The sequence below is a fragment of the Narcine bancroftii genome, chromosome 11 (assembly GCF_036971445.1).
Source record: "Narcine bancroftii isolate sNarBan1 chromosome 11, sNarBan1.hap1, whole genome shotgun sequence".
Lineage (NCBI taxonomy): Eukaryota > Metazoa > Chordata > Chondrichthyes > Torpediniformes > Narcinidae > Narcine > Narcine bancroftii.
Window position 1 is genome coordinate 74555226 of NC_091479.1, and position 12535 is coordinate 74567760.

At 38.5% G+C, this 12535-nt stretch overlaps 1 protein-coding gene across 2 annotated transcripts in view; it reads right to left on the reverse strand.

Moving 5' to 3' along the window:
- LOC138745918 (protein shisa-like-1) overlaps window positions 1–12535 on the reverse strand; it is a 132786-nt gene that overhangs the window by 36852 nt on the left and 83399 nt on the right. The window lies entirely within an intron of this gene.

Below are 12535 nucleotides of genomic sequence, written 5' to 3' on the forward strand. Positions count from 1 at the left end.
AAAGAGAAATAGTAAGAATAACAGAGAAAAGGGAAGAAGGAAAATCACTGGATAAGAAAGAAGAAGGCCTTACCTGGACGTCGGAGCAGAGATCCACCGTGGAGAGTAGCGGGGGATCTCCGGTGTTGGTGAGTCCCCAGAGGAGCGGTGTCCTCCTGACCGGTGGACTTCAAAAATGGCTCTCAGAGCCAAGAAGAGGTGCGCAACTATGCATGTGCGAAGAGTTGTGCATGCGCAGTGCTCCAGTAAAAGAAAAGGTCAACGCTGATGGGAGGGGCCCTCACCTGAGGAGCGGCCAGCTGCGGAGCGGCCAGCTGAAAGACGCCCAGTATTGGGGCATTTGGCTGGGGGAAGTAAAGAAAAAAGAAGAAAAGAAAAATGGTGAGAAAGAGAACAAAGGGCGGGAAGAGGATGAGCGGCAACGGGACGACCAGCAGGGGGACAACCTGCGGCAGGAGACCCAGCAGTGGGTCGGCCTGCAGTAGGGGGCCCAGAGTGGGTCGATCTGCAGTGGGAGGCCCAACAACGGGTTGACCTGCAGCAGGAGGCCCAACAGCAGGAGACACACCAGCTAGAGGCCCAGCAAGGATACAGAAACAGCTCACCAGAGAAGGATGAAGATACAAAGATACAGAGAAGAGAAGAAGATGACACAGACATAGATACAGACACAAAAGAAGAGGAGGAAGAAGACCAAGAATTTCGAAGGAAAGAAGAAGGTAAAATAGGACAAATTTTAGATAAAGCCGTTTTCGAAGAACAAATGAGGTCATTAAAAGAATAGCTATCATTAGAATTTAGTTCAATCAAAAGAAAAAAGAAAAGAGCTGAAGACAGAATGCAAAGCTTAGAGTTGGTCATGACTGAAATAGGGAAAAGAGTAGAAAATGTGGAGGAACGAGAAGCTGCTGTAGAAATGGAGATAAATGATTTAAGAGGGAAGTTGGAAGAGAGCAAAAAAAAATTAAAGAGACACAAGATTTATTGTCACAAAAAATTGACGTATTGGAAAACTACAGTGGGTGAAACAACATAAAAATAGTGGGCCTGAAAGAAGGCAAAGAAGGGTCAGATATGAAGGAATTTATAAAAGGATGGATCCCAAAAGTGCTGAGAATGACAGATTCACATGAAGAAATAGAAATCGCAAGGGCGCATAGAGTGCTAGTACTGAAACCGCCACCACATTAAAAACCGAGATCTATATTGGTAAAATTTCTAAGATATATGACAAGAGAAAACATACTGGAGTAGACAAGAAAGAAGGTTAGAGAAGAAAATAAGCCATTGGAATATAAGGGACAAAAAATATTTTTTTACCTGGACATAAGCTTCGAACTGTTAAAGAAAAGGAAGGAATTCAACACGGTGAAAACAATCTTATGGAAGAAAGGGTATAACTTTATATTAAGACATCCAGCGGTACTCAAAGTATTCATTCCTGGGGAACAGAATAGACTGTTCTCGGACCCAAAGAAAGCCCAAGAATTTGCTGAACATTTGCAGGTCAAGAGAAGAGAGGAGGAAGAGTGACAAGAAGGATGACTGGCAAGAAAATATACAAAAATATATAAAAATATAAAGTAAAGATAATGTATATATAAAGATTTAAAGATGGATAAGAGAAGGGGAAGAAGGAAAAAAAAGAGAGAGAGCTTTGTTATAAGTATAGGAAAATAGTGTTCTCTGTGGGATCTGGGGGTGGGAGAATAAGGGTCACTGCGAAATTGGTTGACGCTTGCGAGTAAGTTCGTAAACTGAATGGAAGGGGGAGTTGTGGTTGCCGTCAAGGGACAGGAGGCAATCCAAGGAGGGGAGGTTAATTTGGGGTTAAAGGGTTATTGCTTGTGGGGATTACTGGGGTATTTCATATCTTTAGTGCGTTGTCATATATTGAGATTCAAAAGGAAAACTTAAAAAACAGTAATGGAAAAAGGGATGGAGGTGGTGAAGAGGCAGAAAGGAAGTGAAAATAAAGATATAAGATGGCCACGTTGGACTAAATTACTATAAACATTAATGGAATATATAACCAAGTTTAAGTGTATCCCATTGGGAAAAAAAAATCACATATAATTTAAAAACAAAGTTGCATTGTTTGAAAAAACCTGGGAACCATATATGGAACATAACGGAAAGAGCAGGCCTCAGTCCACCACCACCTAAAATGATAAGAAGATAAACATGATCAGATTTATGTGAGTAAGTGGATGATATGTCTTTTTTGTTTGTATTCCTTTTGTATAGAGATATTGTTTTATTGTATTTTATATGTCCAATATTTACTGCTTTTGGAGGGGGGTGGGAAGGGAGAAGGGAGGGATGGGGGGAAAAAAGAGAAAATGTTCACTGTGAATATTTAAAGAGATGCATTTGTAAATATATTGGTTGATATGGTTCATAGTCTGATAAATAAAGAATGACCAAAAAAAAGGAATGATATAATGATAATGAGATGATGAGTTTACAGTCACCTACATTGTATGATGTACATGTACGTCAAAATTCTTATTGTTGAACAGGTACTTTGATTTTAAAAATTACGAAATATCTAAAAGGAACAACTGCAGTTGCATACTTAATTGAATTTAAAAGATGATAAATACAAAAAGATAGTTAATAAATATTTAAAAAGTTGATTAGTGAGCAGGATTTGGGAAGAATCAGAATGTGGGCAGCAAAGTTTGAATGACAAGAAAGGAGGCAGAGAACTCAAAGTGAATAGTCAAGTCTAGGAGTAATCAAAGATGGATGACCTTTCAGGAGAAGGTGGGCACAGGCAGAAAAGAGATGGGCTGTAACAAGGTGAAAGCCACCTATCATATTGGCCAGGACACCAAGAAATCCATTCAGTTCATCCTGGCCAAAGTGAGCCAAAAATGTGTAAAAGAACCTGGCCTAGATGGTTTATAAAATAATTAAATCTCCTCTGCACATTTTCTGGTGTTTTCATATCTTTCCTAATGTCTGGTGACCTGAACTGTACAGGGTACTAATGTAGTGTTGTAATTGCATTTTATTCAGTTCTAACATGATCTCTTTAACCTCGTAAGCATTCTTAATCATCCTATCTCCATATTCTACGACCTTCTGGGATGTAGGAGCATGCAGTTCGAGATGACTCCGTTCCTCTGCACTTAGAGTCCATTGTAAATTGTTGAATTGCAGTGAGAGCTGATGTCTACTCTCCAACTTCATATCCAGATTCCGACTTTGCGCACACACACTGAAAAATTAAATGTTAGAGCTCTTAATCTCTATTTCATGTGACTCATCCAAAAAACCTGTCCATGTTTTTCCTGATCTTCCACTGTAACTCTGAAATCACAAGAAGATAACGAGAAATTCTCAGGGAATTTCAAAGGAAAAGAAAATTAACTACTGCCTTCGATTCTAACCAGGTCATACTGCCTTTCTGTCCAACTTTCTGAAAGTGAATAAATCTTAAGAAATGAGCAGCCGGCCATAAAAAAAATATTCTTTCAGGCCACCACGCTGCAGCTACCAATAAAATATCCAGTCACATTATAATCTAATGTCAATTGCTGATTTCTTTCTCACAAGTGCACATATCTAAAGCAATTATACCAGTGATTCTTAATCTCTTTTCCACCCACAGAAAGGATGAAAAACCCCAAAGTGGGGTGGGGTGGGGAAGGGGGCTGCCAAGATCAAGTTCTTCCCCGGCCGCTCACTGGAGTTTTGTTTTGTTGGAATTATTTTTTGTTGAAAATTTTCAGTTTTGCAGATTTAAAACCTTGCACCTATTATGAATGAAACTTGCCTTTACCTTGCCGCTGCAGACTGCCCTATAACAAACCCATGGACTATCATGGCCTGCATGCTACAGGTTGAGAAATACTGTATTATAGCATTGCATATTTAAAAACAAATATTCTGTAATGTAAATTTTATTACACATATTGCATCCAACATGCTCACATTTTCATTATAAAATGTTAAATACCTTATTAGGGTCAGTACATATCCTTGCCTTTCCCTAAGACTTATTAGAGCAATAACTTCTATCTGCAGCTAGATCATGGATGTCAAACATTTCTCTCAGTCTAAGAACCATCACATAATAAATCTAATCATTTATTTATTTATTTAGATTACATTTAGAGCAGTAACAGGCCCTTTCACCCCCCCCCCCCCCCCAAGCCCATGCTGCCCAATTACATCAATCCCAGTCTGTTTTGAAGTGTGGGAGGAAACCAGAGCACCCAGAGGAAACTCATGCAGGTCACAGGGAGCACATACAAATCTTTACTGGCACTTCTGGATTTGAACCCAGGTCACTGGTGCTGCAACAGCATTGTGCTAACTACCCCATTTGTATTTTAATATCTTTAATTTCTCTCATCATCTACAACATAATTTTGTGCAGCTGTTCCTGCTATGGATTCTTCACACCACTTTTGATGACTGAAGCCCCTTTCACTCTTGCATCCCAGTAAATCGGCCATTCAGTGTCCCGGGATAGGAATGGGGGTTTGGCCTTTCACACTAGACCACTCCTAACTGGGACACTGAACGCTTTCACACTCGCAAGGGTTTATCCCCAGTGTTTGGTCTGTTCTACCTTTAATAGGAAGTGCCTGCAATGCAATTGCCCATTTCCCACTTGCCTAATCGCAACGTCAGTGTCTGTAGATGCCGGGGATTGTACTGGGGGTCGAGGCCAGCAATCCCCAGCATGAGATGGTGTCATCTGACGCCAGCGTTTGAGAAGATTTTGCTTTCGCATTTGCCTCTTTAAAGGCCAATTGGCGTTCGATTCCTGGATCACTGGCGAGTGTGAAAGGGGCTTGAGAAACCATGTGAAAGTCTTTCTCTGGCATTATGCCCCAATGGGGCATCAATAACATGCATCGACCAGGCTTTATAGAAGGCCTTGCATGTTATCTTATATTTCAGTTGCTAACCTTAATTGTTTTCAACAAAGGAATGTGTACATTTGATAAGACATAGATTCATCCTCTGGTGTACAGATTGACTGCTACAGATACTGCAAGGTGCAAACATTTGAATTGTGCCTAACCAAACTGTTCATAAAAAATTGTTTTGCAATTCAAGCTAGCATCAACTTCTCATCAGGAATAAGGGTTTCTTTGAGCCATTAATTAGTTTGTTAAAATTATACATTTTGCTTCAGAAGGTTTCCTTATCAATATTATTGATTGGTGGGCAGAGAAGAGGGATGTGCTTCCTGTAGCTTTAATGGATTTCAAATGCACAAGAAGTAGTTTCAAATGTGTGGTGAGAAAGATAAGACTTGAAAGATTAAATGTATAAAATGATTCTACCCACTGATGGCCAATGAATCAAAGAATGGCTCAAATACATCCTGAAAGAGATCTCAGTCAACTAAGGTTTTTAAGAAAGCTTTGCGAAAACAACATTGTTATCAAGAATGCAGCAAAGGTACTGAACAGTGCAACAGTAATAATGCTTTAAAAGCAGATGAAATATTTTAATCTTGCGATGAGAGTCTATTGGTTTGCAGAGGACTAAAACATGAATGGTTATAATTTTCTGCTTTTGTAATAATTTAAATGTAGTCACATTTTGTGCAATCTGTATTGAAATGAAATGATACTGACTTTAGGAGCCCAGACAGCATAGCTAGATTTAAACCCTGCTGCAGTTTTACCAGTTTTCTTGTCTGAAGGCAGCTATAGAAATAATATGGTTTGTTTACCACACAGAGAATTAACATTTGCTTTTGTTGTTCATCCTCTAACCTCAGCTGCTATGGAAACTCCATTAATTATAATTGGGTTTCTATGACAGATGATTATCCTTCATCTTATTGATTCACTCTGCAAATACCAAGCAGGAAAATCCTAATCCAACAAATTGATCTCAAATATTCTCATCTATGATAAAGGCAAGTTGTGCAATAAAGTAGGCCGATTAATTAGGCAACTATCAGCAACCTAAACGAGTCTTGCTCATGTCAGAAGATTGTCATGTGAAAATTGTGCATAGAAGTGGCATCAAGAGCCCCCTGCTATCAAATGTAGATTCACGGCATCTATTAATTTCAGTGGATGTGCCAATTAATTGACAGATATCCCACCAGGAAAAGTTTCATTTCAATAGTTACATCATCAAAGTTATTCCAATATAATCTGAGTAGAATGAACATGAAAAGACCCCATCAAAAGTTTTATCTCACATGTAAATAAGTGCTGATAGTGGAGCAGACATGGTCTGTAATTAGAATGGAGTGAGGAGTTACAAATTATACGCCATTATCTACTGGAACCAGAGTAAACTATGGGTATTGTTTACTTATCATTGTGATATTTCAGTAAAAGCTGATTTGTTCCGTATTGCCCTAATATGGAAGTGTGTTTGTTATGTTCCGTCAGTCTTCTGATGCAACATTTTGAGTTAGAAAGCCACAGTGATAAAGGTGTTCAATCCTGATCAATGGTGTGAAACCAAATGTTGCGTCAATAAAATATCAGTACAACTTGCAAGTAGTACTGGGCATGCTGACAGGAATGGATGTTCATTTAGTAAGATAAAAAAATTCAAGGGCAGTACAAAAATTTGGACAGCAGTTAACTTCCTGGAAGGATGAACTTCCATGGACTGATTAGCTTTACCCCATCTTTGATCATTTGCATTTTTTTAAAATTAGCATTGAACATGCAAGACAATTTTATTGACTGTGAGCATGAAATTATTTATTAAAATGATAATTGCATACTTATAATTCATTTTTCATTTCTAATTAGTAGTAACGGCTTGATAAAGCTATAGTGTTGCTGTCCAGTGTTCTGTGGTATAAGTCCTTATGTTTAATTAAATTTTATAAGCGCTATTGTTTTTTTATTTATATCTTTATTTATATCATTTAGAGCATGGAAACATTTTCATTCAACTAATGGGTGTAACAGAAGATGATTAGTTATTTTAAAAAAACAATTACCAGGCACAAACAACTGCCATAGCATGTGACACCATTCTTCAGCTTCGACCTATTGGCTTATCCATTCAACAAACGCTACATTTTCACCATTCATTATGCGATGCCAGTACCCAGCTACATTTCCTTGTCCTATCACCTATCGGCTTTGAGAAGGGATAATTGCTTCTAATGACACATTGATTCACTGACCTATCAGGATCAACTGCCTTTTTCCTTGGTGCCTTCCTACATGTAGGAGATGCAACACCTGACTTTTAACTTCCTCTCTTTTCATCATCTGGACCTTAAGACTCTTTTTCGGCTGATGGCAAATTTCTTGCATTTATTTCGGTTATATACAGTGAGGAAAGCAAGTACAGGTTACTGATCTGCTTTCCAGAACACCTGCATTCAGTCTACAAGTATGATCCTCATTGGTTGGTCACTTTAATGCTCCATTGCATTCTGAACTCCCTGTCCTCAACCTTCCACACTGTCTCAGATGAGCTCAAAGTGAGTTCATTTACATAAACTTCAATGTAATACCTCATATAAATTCATCTTTTTTTTTTACAGGTCTTTGGTTTTAAGTTCATTACAGGAAAATGCTGATATGATGTCAAGATTGGGTAATAAAAAACAAGAAATAGGAACAGAATGAATGCCAAGCTTGCTCCACAATTCAACTAAAAACTAGATCATGATAATTTGGCTCCAATTAATCACCATTTAAGACCAATGAATTTACTAACGTGTGGGATTTAACTTGGTTTACATTTGGGTTTGTTTTTCCTTTTATTAATTTCCATCGATGTAAATATTTTGCCTCTGTTGGCACTGGCAACCATTCTATAATAGGGAGTACACAAAATGATGGATGCAGCTTTCTATTGGCATGTTAAAGTTTATACCCTTGACTTAACTATGTATCATATGGTGTGTGGTTTGTTGACATACTCTAGTGACATGATAACCTATGAGATTATTTTTGTTTAAATTTTGAGGTCCAGAATAAGGATACTGTGCTTTACAATTCTTTTACTTTAAGGCAAATAGCCTTATAATGCATTTCCAACTGTTTTGTATTATTGATGTGATGGAGCAGGAAAAGTTTCATATATTAAAGTTACAACCAGTTAATTCCTTTTGTATTTGTAGGCATTGGTGCATGGTGTGCCTACAAATTGATGTAATTCACAAGAGCTTTGATTTGTGAAGATTGCTGTCTGTCACTTTAGCCTCTCCTCACAATAAGATGTACCTTTCAAGATAGTGACAAATATGTTCTGTCCTGTGATGTGTGCATGTGGAGAAGTTGCCAATCAACTACGATTAGCAATAGAACAAACAGCAGATGGAAGCTCATCCTTTATGTCAATCCACTGGGGTACATCAGGACCATCTTCTGAGGTAAGAAAAAACAACTGATGTGCATCTGCAATGCTTTGCAACCACAGCACATATGTTCCAGCTTCCGTCTGAAGGAAAGCCTCAAATGACTTGCATGAAGTTTTTCACTTGGGGAAGTTTTTCATGTAAGGAGGCTATGTTTCTGGTGCATAAGAAATGATGAATTTTCTCTGCAATCACAAGATTTCTAATAATTCTCTTGAAATGCATTTTTACAACAACAATAGTTTGAAAGCAGTTCAGAGAGATTTACTGGGCTGGGTAGCGTGGATAGTGGTAGTGTGTTGCCAGCGATCGGGACTGGGGTTCGAATCCCACGCTGTCTTTATGGAGTTTGTATGTTCTGCCCATGTCTGTATGGGTTTCCACCATACGTTTGAAACGTACCAGGGTTGTAGGTCAATTGGTGGCAACTGGACGGCACAGGCTTGAGGGCTGAAATGGCCTGTTACCATGCTGTATGTCTAAATTTAAATTTAAAATTTAATAACTGGAATCATTGGCTTGTTTTAGAAGGAACAGTTGGACTAGTTAGAGTTTCGAGGGGACTTCTTTGAAACATAAAATCATAGATGTTCATGACAGTATGGATAACATATAAAATCATAGATGTTCATGACAGTATGGATAAAATATTTTCTCTTGGAAGCGAATCTAGATCAAATATCACTTTTCAAAAATAAGGGATGACCCATTTACATAATGATTAAAACATCTCTTTTAGTATCTTCATGTTGTCTACCCCACAAAGTCTAGGCAGAAAGTCTCAGGAGTGCAAAAAGAGATATTATCATCTCGTCCTACAGAATACACCATAAATTAATGGTAATTCTGTTGCACCCTCAGGAAAAGGGAATCTCAGGGTTGTATGTGATGTCATGTATGTACTCTGACAATAAATCTGAAATATGAATCAGCTATATATAAATATGTGTTCTATGCAATCGTGTCTGCCTGTCCCGCATCGGACTTGTCAGCCACAAACGAGCCTGCAGCTGACGTGGACTTTTTACCCCCTCCATAAATCTTCGTCCGCGAAGCCAAGCCAAAGAAAGAACAACTCATCATAGGATCCCTTATTTCAAACCTGGGTTAACCCTATAATCTTGGTTTTAAATTGGTGTTTTCAGTTATGTATTTAATCAGGCCCAGTTCAGTCTTCTGTGTATTGTCTGCTAGAATAATACCATTTGGTTTGTATTCTCACTACATATTCCCCCAATATCACTCAGGTTAACTAGCATTTGAAGATAATAGGCCCTCATTCTATACAGTTAGACTATTTGTTGATTAAAAAAAATACAATCACACTTCATGAACTTTATGCCACTGGTTCGTTCCTTTCTTGCCTTCTTAATCCTTTCTTTACACCATCAGGAACAACTGGCTCATTGTTAATCCCTGAGCAAGTCTATCAGACACTTCTCAAGATTGTAGAAAATGGAGAGATTCTAAAGGACATGAATTCTGGGAGGCAGCTTCCAAAATCTAATTATGGCATGTTTCACCCCAAAAATAGGTTGCAAACGTTCAGCGGGTAAGGTAGCAATTGCAAAGTAAAAATCAGAGAAAATGTCTCAAGTTGATGACCTTTCAGCAGATTTTAATGATATATTTCGAGGAGCAAACATGTGATCATCAACCTGCTGTTACTAATTCAGTTCAACTTCACTTCTCTTGATGTTTGGATAGTGATACAATTTTCACTGCCAGTTTTAAGGAAGCAGATTGAATCAGTTTCAAATTCTTCAGCAAATAATCTGACATGGATTGTTCCAAGTCATTCTTGACCAAGTAATGCTGTGCATTTGTTGGGAAGGAGCCTACAGTACATGATGCCATCATTATTTTAAAATAGTTATTTGTTCCTTCCCATGCTGATTTCTGAGACCTTTGTTTTGCCTTGTATCCCGTGCATTTAAAAGTTTCCTGATATCAGTCCTAATTTTTCACTTTTCTAATTCTGAGGAAAACTCATTCTCCTGAAATGTTTCCTGTTATTCTATCTCCATAGATACTTTCTATTTGGCCAGTTATCCTGGACATTTTCTGTTCTTCTTTCAATTTTCCAGATCCTTTGGTGTCTTTTATGTCTCCATCTTTGACCATGACTTTTGTCCCTGAAGATCCTATCCAGACAATGGATTTAGAGTGTAAACCTCCACCTATGCTCAGTTCCATCCCTCCCTCAAATCTGCTTACCCTCTTCCTTCTGATACTCTCAAATCTAGTGCTGAGGATTGTCATGAGTCATCCATTCATGCTTTCCCCTTTCCCCTCAGTCTTTGATGATGCATCCATGAAAGCCTTTGGGAGGTTTTTAACATCAAAGACAAGATAATTGTATAAATTGTTGTAAGTTGCACTCGAAGGCTAGTGCTAGAACCACAAAGGCTTCTCGCATTCAAGCAATTTAAAAAGGGAGTTTTGCAAATCACACCAGCATCACCTTGTGTGCTAGATTCATAAGGTAGGTTCTATGATTTCATAAACTGAAATATATTCTCCTTCCAAAGTAAGAACAGCTTGGTTGAAAGATATTTGTTTACAAAATAGAACAGAGAAGCTAATTCAAAGCTTCCCTAAGTGGTCAGTTAGAAATTATAAGATGACAGAGCAATTATGTCCAGCACTTAGTTTCATTAATTCTAAAACCACTGCTTCAGATGATTACAGGTTCATTTTAAAAGAATTATTGAAGCCATTAATAATTTTTCTGAGCCTCTGTTCCCTGGTGTTCTCAAGAGCAATATCAATGAAGGATGACTGTATTTAAATTACTTGCATGACTTAATTTCAATAACAAAATTGTATGTATTATTTTTTTAATGAAGGTTGCACATTTACTTATCCCTCCACCCATCTCACCATATTTATCCTCCCCTGAAAGTATGTGCCCCCCCCCCATCTCTGTTTGGAGCTATGCATTATCTTAGCTCAGTGATGTTTACAGCATGTGGTGCATTTACTTTAGAATGCAATGGATGTTCTGTCAGGCAACTGTTTGTTGAAAGTTTGGATGGTTCACAGAATGTAAAATTCAGCATTTCACAGGTGTTAAAAGAGAAATTAAATATATATCACGTCATTCGTCGCCATTGCTTTTCCAGTAGATGCACTTGTCATAGACTTGAGCAGGGATTTTATCTGAAGGCTGCACCTAGCAATTAGAGTCCGGTGACTCAAGCAATTGGAATTGAAAAGCTCAGATCAGCAGGAAGCTGATTGGCCAATAGAGATCAAGTGATCTTGAGCAGAGGGTGGTATTGATTCACTTCAAGTCGGCCGTCAAAGGAGATGGTATTTTTTGACTGGCGTGCCACACAGTACATGCAGCAGTGAGTAGGAAATTTACAACTAGCTCGTTTTTTAAAATACACACTAATTGATAAATCTTGAATGATGTTGCAATAATTTGCTTGAATCTTCTTCTTTGGCTTGGCTTCGCGGACGAAGATTTATGGAGGGGGTAAAAGTCCACGTCAGCTGCAGGCTCATTTGTGGCTGACAAGTCCGATGCGGGACAGGCAGACACGGTTACAGCGGCTGCAGGGGAAAAATGGTGGGTTGGGGTTGGGTGTTGGGTTTTTCCTCCTTTGCCTTTTGTCAGTGAGGTGGGCTCTGCGGTCTTCTTCAAAGGAGGTTGCTGCCCACCGAACTGTGAGGCACCAAGATGCACGGTTTGAGGCGAGATCAGCCCACTGGCGGTGGTCAATGGGGCAGGCACCAAGAGATTTCTTTAGGCAGTCCTTGTACCTTTTCTTTGGTGCACCTCTGTCACGGTGGCCAGTGGAGAGCTCGCCATATAACACGAATTTGCTTGAATATTTCATTCTGAAATTCCCTAGTGATAGAATTGGATGTAGGGAATGAGTGAATCAAGTCAATAACTCTTTCCAAAGCATTACTGATGGGTACACTCATAACTGATTAAAGACAGAATAGGATCTGGTAATATGGAGCAAATGTAGAGACCTAATAACACTTCAAAAGTATCTACAAAATCTAGGTATACAACATGATTGGGATTAAGTTTAAGTTGGTTTATAATGCAGTATATAATGCAGTGAGAAGGGATCTTCTGTGGACAGACTAAGTTTATTACTAGCATTATATACATCCTTGTAGAGCACAATTTACCAAGTAGAGGATTACAATGAAAAGGAAGATCAATTAGTACCAAACATGAGAACACTGTTA